Raw genomic sequence first — 12646 nt, 5'->3', positions numbered from 1 at the left:
CACAGTGATGTTTCTCTCCTTTCTTTTCTTTTTTTAAATGAATACAATTTTTTTTAAAATTTTATTGTTGTTCAAGTACAATTTCTCTCCTTTTCTTCCTCCCTTCCCTCCTCTCTCTAAAAATGAAAATCTTTTAAAAAGTTGCTAAGAGAGTAGATCTCAAATGTCCTGGCTAAGGAAAGAAAAACAATGGTAACTACATGAGGTGACAGGGTAAACTAATTGTTGTAATCATTTCACACTATGTGCACATTTCAAATCATCATGTCACCTTGAACTTATACAATGTTAGCAGTCAATTATATGCCAGTAAAGATGGAAAGTAATATTATTGGGACTTAGGAAAATTTAAATATGAATTATATTTTTAGACATTTTTAATTTTTTTAAGTCTGATTGAAGGCTGGGGTTAGTTATATCCTTTGTCTTAGTTTACACCCGCTAAAGTACTTGGTAGTGAAGTGTCATGATGCCTGCAACTTAGTTTCAAATGGCTCAGAAAAAGTACATAATGCAAATGTAGCAAAATCTAGGTGAAAAGTGTGTGAACACACATTATACTACTCTTTGAATGTTTCTGTATTTTTCAAAATTATGATAGTCTGACAAATGGCAGTGAGATCCAAGGTTTGTAGCATGTTGTCATTTATTTGCTTATCAAGAGAATGAAAGCAGTCACACTTATTCATTGCCTACATCATCAGATATAAATAGTCTTCACTGACCGTACACCGTGTGGAGTCCCAAGCACTCGGCACTGGACTGTAAGCTCCACGAGGCCAGGGTGTGCTTTCCTTTCACCATTTCGTGTGCGGCAAGCACTTAGGCGAGCGCTAAGAAATAGTAGGTGGTAAGTTTTTGTTCACTGAATGGTGAAGTAAATGTGAAAATTCTGTTTATAATAGATATACTAACACTTTTATGGTTTCTATAGATCATTGCTTTTTGGAAGTTAACACAAAAATATACGATTAACATTTATGTATTTAGTCCCTTTGGCAACTCTCTATTTTTAGTTCAATTAACTCAACTTTAAATTTCAAGCCAGAATGCTGCTTTACAGTATTCTGAGTTGTTACATCTAAGCCTACCTTAACATTTTAATGTGGTTATTTAAGGTTGTTTTGAATCAATATTTATTTTAAAATAGATTTTATTACATAAAAATAACTTTGTGACTATTAATGACAAAATCAAACAAAGGATTCTTCTGCAACTTTGTTCAATTATCAAAGATTTCAAGTGACTCAAAGTTATTTTTTTCTATTAACACTAGTCATCATCTATCATTCACTTTTAGAATCAATGTTTGCAAACCCAGATGATAATAAAGGTAACATAGGGGCAAGCTCATCAAATAGTTGGTAAATTTCCCAGGTTGACTTGTCCTTATATTTAAAAGTGTTAAGTTCTGATACCCTCCAACATTTTAGAATTATGATACCCTCCATTATGAAATTATTAGGGAGCTGACCATCATCAAGGGCCTTTGTCAACCATTTGACACTATTAACTGCTACCTTTTTTTGGTAACTCTTTTCTCAGTTATTGAGGAAGTATGGTAACTCTTTGTAGAGGCAATGGGCCTTAGTGACAGGCCATAGGGAATAAAGGGCAGAGTGAAGAAACCTTATTTTACTTTTTCCCAACACCATTTATTCTTTCCCAATCTCTCCCACCTCTACCCACTCCCTTCCTCCCCACAATCACCACGCTGCTGTGTCCGTGAGTTCTTTCCCTTTTGTTCAATGCCTCCACACCTCCAGTCCCCCAACCTTATTTTTAAAGCAAATTCCCATGTAATCCCTTTTAGCACTGTCATTTATATTAACCCATAAAAAAATTCGCCTATTTATTTAATATCAATCTTAATCTGATCCTAAAATGGTTAGGCTTAACATAACCTTATCCAATGGTAGAATAAGAAGCTTGCCATGTGGAAGTGAACAATATTCTGAAAACCATGGGAATTAACTCACCTCACTGCTCCAGAATACTTTGAATTGGTGTGGTATAAACACATGCATATTCTATATGAAGACTTGGGGGTGGAGTCCAGGCTTTCTATTGCCTTGTTCTTCCTATTTACTTGTTACGGGGGTAAGTCACTTAATTTCTTGGGTCTTATCTTCCTCCAGTTTTAAAATATCACTGACTCTAAACAGAGAACTGACTAATAAGAAAATAATAAAAACAACCAAACAGGATGTTGGGACAGTCTGCCAGGTAGTAACATGCATGTTATTATTTGAAATTAATGAGTGAAATTAAAAAATAAAACCCCAAACTATATATTTTAGCAGGAACCTTAGGAAGAAAACAAAAAGCCATTGTGACTTCATATAATGAATGAAACTGGGAAATGAAAAAAACATCTGCGTTGGGGGGGGAACAATTTGTTACATAGTTCCTTATGAAATACAAAGCAACAAAGAATAGGGTTTAGTTACATAGATGCAAGGAAGCTAAACCATTAACAAATGACACCACATCAGGCATCTCAGAGAATAGGATTGAAAAAGACAAATACACTTCACAAGAGAAATTCAAATGGCTAGTTGATATGTGAAAAGGCCCTCAACAGCATCAGTGATCAGGGGGATGCAGGTTAAAACCACAATGACAGAATACAGGAGGGGCCAAAACTGAAAAGAACAACCAATACCGAGTGTGGTTGAGGATGCGCAGCAACCGGACTAGTACATGGCTGGTAGGATTATAACACTTTAGAAACAGATTGGCATCATTTATTCAAGTTTATGATACACATATCCACTTCCCAGTACATACGATATAGAAAATGATATAGACACGATGGAACACATATATAAAGAATGTTGGCAGTAGCATTTATAACAGTTCCAAACTAGAAACTCAGATATCCATCAACAATAGAATGGCTAAATAAATTACGGCATATGCTACAATGGAACACTGTAATATTTAGCAATTAAAATGAACAAACTAGCCCTGGCAGGTGTGGCTCAGTGGATTGAGTGCTGGCCTATTGGATCGAAAGTCACCGGTTCCATTCCTGGGTTGCAGGCCAGGTCCCCAGTTGGGGGTGTGAGAGAATCAACCACACATTGATGTTAAAAAAAATGACTAAAGCTATATGAACAACCCAAATAATGTACGGATTACAATGTTGAGCAAGAGCAGTAAGTATAATAGTTTACATATTATCTTGTTCCATTTAATAAAGTTCAAAAGGACAGAACTAAAAATATTGGTTAGGGATTCATGCTTGTGATAAAATAATAAAGAAAAGCAAGGAAATAATGATCACAACAGATAGAATAATGGTTATCTTCAAAAAAGAAGGAAAAAGTATTAAGGAAAGTCAGCAGGGGGGAATTCTGGGGTGCTGACAATATTTCATCTCTTTTTTTAAAAAAATATTTTATTTATTTTATTTTTAGACAGAGGGGAAAAGAGGGAGAGAGGGAGACAAACACCATTGTGTGGTTGCCTCTCTTGTGCCCCTTACTCGGCACCTGGCCTACAATCCAGGCATGTGCCCTGAATGGGAATCAAACTAGCGACCCTGTGGTTTGCAGGCTGGGGCTCAATCCACTGCACCACACCAGCCAGGGCCAGTATTTCATTTCTTGACCTGGTTGGTTACATGGAGGTTTCTCTTATAATTACTCCCTATACCGAACAACCCCTTTATGTATTTTAATGTATATTTCACAATAAAAATTCTAAAAGTAATTGAATATTGTAGATGGCATCTGAACAAATTTTGCAAAATAATTTAGCTTATGAAATCTTTGTGAAAACCACTGACGTGGGATAATAAAAGATTAGTTCCCCCTAAGAGCTCACTTTTGAGTTTAGAAAAGGCCTATATAAATATCCCTGTTACATTTTAACATAGTATGCAGATCTTTATCAGAAACAAATAGGTGAACGAGAGAAAAATCTGCTACCTAAAGCCTCAAAGTTTTTTGAATTTTGAATGAACTAGCTGTTTTCTCCTCTGGATAAATAAATAAACCAACTAAAGAGCTGCAGGCCAAGCTGGACATGTATGAACTTCCTCTTCTCCAGGCACCAGTTCCAGCTGTTTCCTCCAGTTATTAGGCTCGGGGGTTAGGTGGGTGGATAGTACCCAGTAAGTGTACTGCAGCTGTTCCTTCTTACGTAGGTGGCAAAGTTGGCGCGGGGCTCCCCTGAGAGCTCGTCAGCACTAAGGCTTGAGGGTGGAGCCACAGCTCAGGTTGCTGAAACACCCCATCTGGGACCCACTTTCCCTGGGGTGTCCTCTGCTGGGTTGCAGAGCTCTGATATTTGCATTCTCTTTATCCAAAACCCACGGAACCTAAAATCTGACGTGCTCAGCTCCACACAATCCTCTAACTGTGGATTTTATTCCTTCAACTTCTATCAGGAAACGAGGAACAGAGGCAAAACCTGTAAGATTTGTTTTGAAGGCATTTGGGAGTATCACTTGATCTGATGGTCCCTGCGGCTCTTATTAGGAAGAACATGGACATGGCAGGTTATGAGAAGGCAGTCAAGTCCAGGGTAGTTAAGTAAGACAGTTAATCTGGCTCTTGGAATTTAGGATCAAGGACAGATGGGCAGATATTACTTTGTGAGTCTCTTTTTTCTACTGAAACATCCCCTCCCATCACTTTTTCTCCAGCACTTTAATGAAAATGAAACTTCAGATTTATCCAGTTAAAGTTTCCTTGGTCTACCGTTGCATATGGTGGTGGCAGTAGTGAAGAAACCCCGAGCTTCCCTAGGCTGCCTATTAAAACTTGCTCTTTATCCCCTGAGGTGGAAAGGCTTGTAATATCCACTACTGCCCCTTCCAGAGGAGGTAAGGTGTGCCAGGGCACAGTGGCAGAAAGGTGAAATCTGCTTCCTCTCATCATCGCTGCTGCTTGTATCTCACCATTCACCAGGACAGGTCCAGTCAGAGGAGTCTGGTCCTTTTCTCTTCAAATTTCTTTTCCTAGAGAACTACACGTTCAACGTCCTGAGTTTTTACTTGAATTTGCTTTCCAGGATAACACCGGTATGGAAAGCTGCACACCAGTTAGTTACAATACTTATTTCAGAAAGGAAATAGCCTTTGAGTCGGATTGGAAACACAGGCCACAATTTGATGACGGTAACGTACACCGATGTACAACCAAGGCCAGGTCTCCAAAGTTTCAAATCACAAGCACGCATGATTTCCAAAAGTGAGGCACAATTAAATTCTCCCCCTGAAAAACTGTTAAAAATCCACAACCCCCGGGAGGTTGGCTCTCTTCCCTCGCCCGGGCAATTCACCTCCTTTTCCACTAGTAAGTCTCAGGTTGTGACTCGGTGCCCAAGCTTCACCCTATCTCCTTTTGGGGGCGGACGGAAAAGGTATATATTGCAGCTCTCTTCTTTACAATGTTATGCGGTTTACAAAGCGCTAGCACTTCATCCCCTCCTCTGAGTCCCGCGAGTGTTCATGCATACTTTTCATTCATTCATATACTAGACATTTACTGGGCCGATGATACGTTATGCGGCGCCGCGTCTCGCCCCACACTACGGAAAGGGTGGAGCGCTCGCTCCCCAAAACAGGTGCAGCGAGGGGATCAGGCTGTGGGACAACTTCTCGCTCAGCACAGCTTTCAAAGGCTCACTCGGGGCTAAATGCCTCACCTTCAGGTGGTGCGCACCCGAGCATGGCCGCGCGGCCTGGGCCTCCTCGGGGCTCCCAAAGGAGCAGTCACCACCTGCCCTGAAGGAAACCACAAAAGATGAAGCCCTCTCCGCTGCCCCCGAGCCGGGGGTAAGATCAGGCGGCCGCTTGGGCTCCACTCGGCTCCTCCCCTTCCTCTCTTCAGTTCTGACGCGGCCGTAGAGGCCGCGGCAGCGGCTGCGAGCCCCGCGGCCCGCGGTTCGCGGCGCACCCACCCGCTCACCGAGCCCCGACTTCCTCTTCCTTTGGCGCGTCATCAGAGCGCGCCAAAGTCGCCCTGGGCGGGGTGATTGGAAAGGGGAAAAAAAGGCCAGCGGAGGAAGCCTCCGAGCGGAAAGAAGAGGGCGGGGGGAGGAGAGCGGTTGCTAGGTTACTTGCGTCATCGTCCCGCGCCGCTTTCCTCCCGCCCCTCTCTCTGGAGTGAGGCGAGAGCCCCGCACAGAGCGAGCGAGACAGCGATCAGAGCTCCGGGCGCTACAGCCGCCGCGGCCGAGAGCGTGAGAGCCTGGGAGCATCCGAAAGACCCCGCCCCCGTGCACTGGCTGCCGCCCAGACCTCCGCCCTAACCTGGGCCAGTGGGAGCGGCGGCCACCGCTCTTCTCCCCCCCTCACCTTCCCGGCCGGCTGCAGCGGCTGCACACGCCGGAGCCCGAGCCGGAGCCGGCGGCTGGGGGGCAGGGAGGTGGCTACTCCGGGCCGGGGGTAGCCAGCTGCTCCGCGGTGAGAGGACGCTGAGAAGGGGCCGGAGCTTCTGTCTGGTCCCGGGGCGCGTGGCGAGGGACCCCCAAGGTGTAGGGAGGGGGTCCCAGCCGCAGCGACACATGCTGGAGCCGGGAGCGGGGGCGGCGCCGCTCGGAGCCGGCCAGGTCCCCCACCTCGCCGCCGCCTCGGCCACCTGCCCGGGGCCTTAGCATCTTGCCCCGGAGTGTATGAGTCGGGGCTTCAAGCTCAGCAACCACCCCCGGCCGGGGGGCGGGGACCCTGATGTGAAGCGGCGGCCGGGGCGGCGGGGAGAGCAGGACCGGCGCCGCGGTCCTTTCCTGACCTTCCCCCTCCCCATCGCCCCCTCGGGGGTCTTCGCCCTTGGCCAGTCGCCGGCCCCCCGGCTCCTCGGCAGGACTCCAAGAGGAGTTCTTAGAGCCCCCTCCCCCGCCCCAGCCCCGAGGGCGGCGGGGCCGGGGGCACCCGGGGGGCCGGCCGCTGCCTCCGCCCAGAGGAAACTTTATAAAAACAAAATCCGGAGCCTCCCGAACGTCACCGTCCCGGGAGAAGTGGCCCAGGAGGGCAGAAGACAGCCTGAAAAGACCCAGGAAGAGGCAAACAGGAGGTAAGCGGGCCGCCGCCGCCTCTGCTCCCGCGGCGCGGAAGAGACCCGGTGGCCGCCTGGTGGAGCGACCCGAGCCCCGCTTCTTCCTCCGAAACGCGCGGATCGGAGCCTTCCGCAGCGGCGGCAGCCTCATTCCGGAGGAGGAAGGGACCTGCCCCTTTCCCCAGCGCCACGGCTCTTCTACAAAGTGTGAGTGGCCCGGGGCGAGAGATCGAGGGGTGGGGAACGGGAGGCTGCCGGTGCGCCCTCCCGGAGTTTTGCTAGTGGTTTCCCGGAGTGCGGGGAGTGCACGGAGGGGAGCGGGTACCTGTAGTCCTCGCGGCAGTAGGCAGCCCTGTGTCTAGCCTTTTAGCTCTTCTACTTGCAACTCTCGAGCTGACACTTTTCTTAGAGGAGCTCTGTCTTTCCCCAGAGTGGACACTTGCACCTTTCTGTCCAGTAATTGACAAAAGGAAACTGGGGAAGCCGGTGCATGTGTGCACACAAAGGACATCGCTGCAACACACCTTTTCCTGGCGCCTTGGGTGCGAAGCTGCGCTGTCCTTTCTGTTTCTGGGCAACTCCTGTTTGGGGGCTCTCAAGTGGGAACCTCTTACCCTCTGAGCCCCTGGAAGTAAAATACTTTTTTGGGGGTGCACTCTTCCTTGAAGAGATTTTCATTTCAGTACCTTGTCCGTACAGGAGTTTTTTTCCAGCCTCCTCATTTCCTGGGTGCAATTCCCGTGTGTCAGGAGGACACTGTCACAGACATCAGTTACTCTAGATTCTGAGTTCTTATGAATCCCAACTTAATTGGGGGAGAGCATTCCGTAGTCTACCCAGTGTATAAAAGTTGTTATTTCTTACCCAAATACTTAAATTTTTTTTTGAGTAGCATATGTCCTAATCACCAGCAGCACTTCTTTATTGGTCAGAATGACTTGAGACTTACGACTTGAGACTAGTAAGAATGTTTATTTGAGTTTCTTCTCTTTCAAATGAGCAAATCTATATTTAATATTTTGGAGAATGATTTTTTCTTTTTATTATTTTAGAGGTGAAATCTATAAAATCTTTGATTTGTGTTTTAGGTATCCTCTTAGGGTGCCATATTAAGGTGCAGGAAAGTAGTTAACATCTCCTATATTTATAGAGACTGTAAGGCTTCAGCATAGGGTGGGATTTTATCTTTTTAAGAGTGAACACAGGGAGGACTGTGTCTCGAATCATGGTGCCTCCAGATGACTGTGTGGGTCTTGCTGTCTCTGAAGCCACTGCTGAGAGAAGCTCTGTGGCAGTGACTTGTAAACCTGGGGTTACTTATGTTAACTTTACCAGCCAGGATCTTGATTCAATATATTTAAAACTTCCTCAAACAATGTTTCATCCTGTACTTCTTGTCTTTGGAAGTCATGAGTTCTACAGGTTTATCCCAGACTTGTCTCTTTAACATTCCAGGATACATCCAGAGTTTGGGTTTTGAGAAATGCTGGAACAAGCTGGAGTTCATCTTTTTCTGATTCTACAGATTTTGATTATTTCTCTTTACCATTCTCTTCCCTGACTCTGTCTGTCTGTCTGTCTGCCTGCCTGCCTTAGACTTATTTCCTGCACTCCTTTGATCACTTTGCCCTCCTCTGGAACTTTTCCACCTGCTTTGTCTTCATATGCCTTGTTCTTGTTAGGCTTTTATAAGGAACCTAAAGTTCTTTTTATTTTAAATGGGTACTGACAGGACAATATTAGTAGTAGGTGTAATGTTAGACTTGAAATCAAGAACAAATGTCTCTGGTTCTTTTATCTTACTTTGTGACCTTGAGGAATTCACGTATCCCATGTTGTACAGAAACAGGAAGAAGAAAAGTCTAGTCTTTCATAGGTTGTTTTTTGGAGGAGGAAGGGATGACAAACCAACAAACTGTAGTTTTGTGTAGGTTATTCTCTATCAAAGTCATTTACTAAGTCTAAGAGTTTTTATTGCTCTGACATAGATTGGTTAAAAATCATGATAGTGTTTTATTGCATATTTGGGTATCAGAGAAACAGCATAGCATTTGGGATCTCTACCTTTGAGATGCTTTACTTATAGGTGACAAAGGCAGTGAGTCACAAATTGCATGAAATTGTAGGAAAGGGGGAATGGACCACTATTTACCCACTGCCACTGTATATCAGATACTGTGTTTGGTACCTGATAGATATAAATGTATTTGTACATTTTTCATTAGGGAAATGTTGGTGTTGAACTATGCAGGGCTAATTGGAATGCTTGCACCAAATTTGAGAAGGTCTCTCTAGAGAGGAATTGTTTAAGACTTTTGAATTAGAGGGTGTAAGGGACAAATTTAATTAGGAAGTTAGTTTGGTGGCAATACAGAGGGAAGTTGTTGAATAGGCTTAGGGTCTATCTGTGTTTGTGTAGATACATGTTTACAGATCAAAGAGGCAATTGGAAACAATGTATGTTTTAGATGATTGAGGAGAAACTGTATTTTAGGCCATGAGGCATTACTTGTCTTTTGGTATTTTCTTTTTCTAGGGAACCAACAGTTTTACACCATGGTCATTGAAGAGCTGTACAGATTAAGGGGTGAAAAAGAGCATCCTTTTAGTATTTTAGTATGTTGTTAGTGGTTTCTTATAAAAAATAATTCAGAAATGGGGCACTGCACTTTGTTTTGGACCTTAAATTTTAGTGTATTATGTTGGAAATTGGTGCAGTCTCAAGACAATAAACTAGTTAAATTAATGAGCGATATGCTGAAGATATAGAGCTGGAAGTCTTTTTCAAAGCATTGGGGTTTCTCAAGAGTGCTGATGGAGAATGAAAAATGGGAATTTGTACTTGGGGGGAAGGGGAATCTGTTAGTTACCAAAGCTATAGTAAGAACAGAGAAAGGATAAATTGCCCTCAAGATAAATGTTTTAAAAGTGGATAAATGTTGAAGTTGGAAAGGGAGGAACAGCCTTTAAACATGGCTACCAGTTCAGTCCCAGGACATATGATTGCATATTTTGGAAACAGCTGTGATAAATGTGTAGTGTATACAGGTCCCCTGAGGTTAAGTTCAAAAGAATATATAGGATTTCAATGTTAAGAAATTTAAACATAAAAGGACAGATTTCTTTCACCATATTCATGTGTTTAAAGTCTGCCCAGCATTATTATCCTAAGTTTTGTGTTTAACATGACGAAGTGGGACTAAAAATAGCTGGCAGAGGGGGCCGCTTCCCTTGCTAGCAGTTGGTGTGTGTCTTTGTGTCCTGTACAGTGAAGGGGATATCCCCGTGTTGGCACAGGAGTGCTGAAAATTCTCTTTTTTGAAACCCTTTTATAAAAAAACACAAAACAACTTGGCACTTAAAAAAATTCAGACACCTTTGAGGTCTGAGATACTGGAAGACTGTCTTTTTCAAATTTTTTTTTTGTGTGTGTGATGAAACCTGCAGCTAGTGTGGCTGGCATTTGGTGTTGCCCCTGACAAGGATTAAGGATTAGGAGGTAGGGAATCCACGTATCCCCACTTTTGTGTTGCTTAGTTTGAATTCCCTACTTTCCTAGTAGCTTCTTTGGCTTCTGAAGAGTGCAAATTCAAAAGGCAGAACCCTCTGGGAAAGAGATGGTTAAACAAGGAGCTGGATCTAGGATGAGGATACAGGACTGGTGCGTATACCAACCAGATGGGTGCCTGCCCACTGTACCCTTACTGTCCACAACGACTTTTTATGCAGGTGAAACCACGTTTTGATGAATTTAAAGGACAGCCGTTTTTGGGTTAACAGGATTTAGTAGTAAGGACAGTAGGAAAGGTGGCCTCTGGTAGTAGGGAGTGGTGACGTCATGTGCGCTGTGCTTTGGCAACTTTGGGATTGATGTGGGAAGATAAAGAGCCTTGAGGGTGTGCATTTGTGTATTTTAGCACCAGATGACTGACTGCAAAGTCCATTCCTCTGCCAGCAGCAGCCCAGTTCATCATGTACTTTGGAGGGGGTTCCTGGCAAAGTCGTGTTTCTCCTGTGCTGTCTCATTGTGTACAGGAGGGGTTGACAAACCTTTTTTTTTTTTTTTTTTTTTTTTGGTAAAGGGTCAGTTAGTAAATATTTTAGATTATATTCGACTACATTGGACTACATTGCTTTTGTCTCATTGATTCTGTTCTGCTCTTATAGTGAAGTCTTCCATAGATAATAAGTAAGTGGATGAATGTGACTGTGCTGCATTAAAAGCTTACATGTAAAAATAGGGGGTAAGTTGGGTTTGGCATGCATTTTATGGACCCCAGGTGTAGACAACTGTCAAGTCCACCAACAGTACAGTATGAACTTCATCTCTTACAAACCTGGATTGGCTGTTTTAGGTGGTCTTTCTTGTAAATGAGATGTGTTCCTTGAGGGTTTTAATATGATTCTGCCTAAGGTGTAGAGCCTACTGCGCAAGTTAGTGATGAAAACCGTGGATAAAGGAACAGTGGCAATGCCATCTATAAGGGGATGCAGCAGAAAGTGGGGACTACTTGTGTTTCTTGTTCGTAGATACCAGAGTTGGCATGTGGTGATGTGCTGGATATTATGGCCAAAAGTTGAAGGAGCTTATAGATATAATTTTTGAAAGGTTCTGAAAATAAATTATAAAGCATTTACTCTAGATATAAAGTTAGAAGTGTTTATGGTTGGCTTGGGTCAGTTGAAAGTATTAACCAAATTATGAGAATGTTAAGGTTTGATGCTTGTCTCCTAAAGTTGGACTTCTTATAGTGACCAATTCAATGTGTAGAATGATTGACTCTGCAATTTTTGTTTTGTCAATTTTAAGTACAATATTATATCTTAAAAAGTTAAATTGTTTAAAAGTATACTTTAAAAAGCTTTGTGCATCCTTAAATATCCCATGGGTTAATTTCATAGGTGAGTCTGTCTCACATGTGTTTTAGAATGGATAATTCATTCTGTGTAATTTTACATTGTAGCTAATACTAAAACATTTGTTTCATATGTTAACAAATACCTGCATTGGAAGATGGTATCTTTTTGTCCTGATTTTATACATTTTATTTATCTCAGGATTCTCCTATTTATGGCAGGGGAGGGGGTTAGCCTTGCAGTAGTGATCAGTTTTTAGTTAGTTTCAAACCTGCTTTTACTTTATGTAGTTTTTCTGCATATGTTATTGGTACTTAAGTTCCTCTTCCTTAAAAAAAGAGTTTATATAATTGACAATTTTTAAATAATTTTTAGAGGGTCACTGTAAAGTTGCTTTTCTGTACATTAGGTGAGGAATCTTAGTGTTTTAAAAATCTTCCATTTAATTTTTGCCTTTTCAAATAATTATTATTTCACAAGCTTAAGGGTGAGTGGCAATTTATGTGATACCAGGTGTTCATCTCATATCTGCAAATATTCCACATAGAAATAGTCTTCACTGGTGACACTTTCAATGGGCCAGAAAAAGGGGTGGTGTATTATTATTTATTAAGTGTAGCTGAATTGTCATTACAAATAAATGACTAACGTTACTTTGAAATGATGAACTCTTTGCGGTTAAACTTTTTTTTAAGATTTTTTAAAAGATTTTATTTATTTATCTTTAGAGGGGAAACAGAGAGGGAGAGAAACATCAATGTATGGTTGCCTTTCGTGTGCCC

The 12646-nt window shown here is 42.9% G+C and overlaps 1 protein-coding gene across 8 annotated transcripts in view; it reads left to right on the top strand.

Moving 5' to 3' along the window:
• The first annotated feature begins 7020 nt into the window (after positions 1-7020).
• The window catches only part of FBXW7 (F-box and WD repeat domain containing 7), a 170219-nt gene continuing 164593 nt past the window's right edge, over positions 7021-12646 (top strand). For 4 of the 8 annotated variants that reach the window (XM_037168111.2, XM_037168105.2, XM_037168109.2 and 1 more), the window contains exon 1: positions 7021-7214. The gene's annotated coding sequence lies outside the window, so the exon portion shown is untranslated. The remainder of the gene's footprint in view (positions 7215-12646) is intronic. The other 4 variants (XM_037168106.2, XM_037168098.2, XM_037168101.2 and 1 more) reach the window with 4 other exon arrangements.

The sequence above is a fragment of the Artibeus jamaicensis genome, unplaced genomic scaffold (assembly GCF_021234435.1).
Source record: "Artibeus jamaicensis isolate MK-2021 breed Jamaican fruit bat unplaced genomic scaffold, CSHL_Jam_final scaffold_537, whole genome shotgun sequence".
Taxonomy (NCBI): Eukaryota; Metazoa; Chordata; class Mammalia; order Chiroptera; family Phyllostomidae; genus Artibeus; species Artibeus jamaicensis.
The sequence above is the reverse complement of the archived record's forward strand: the minus strand, read 5'-3'. Positions and strand labels throughout refer to the sequence as shown.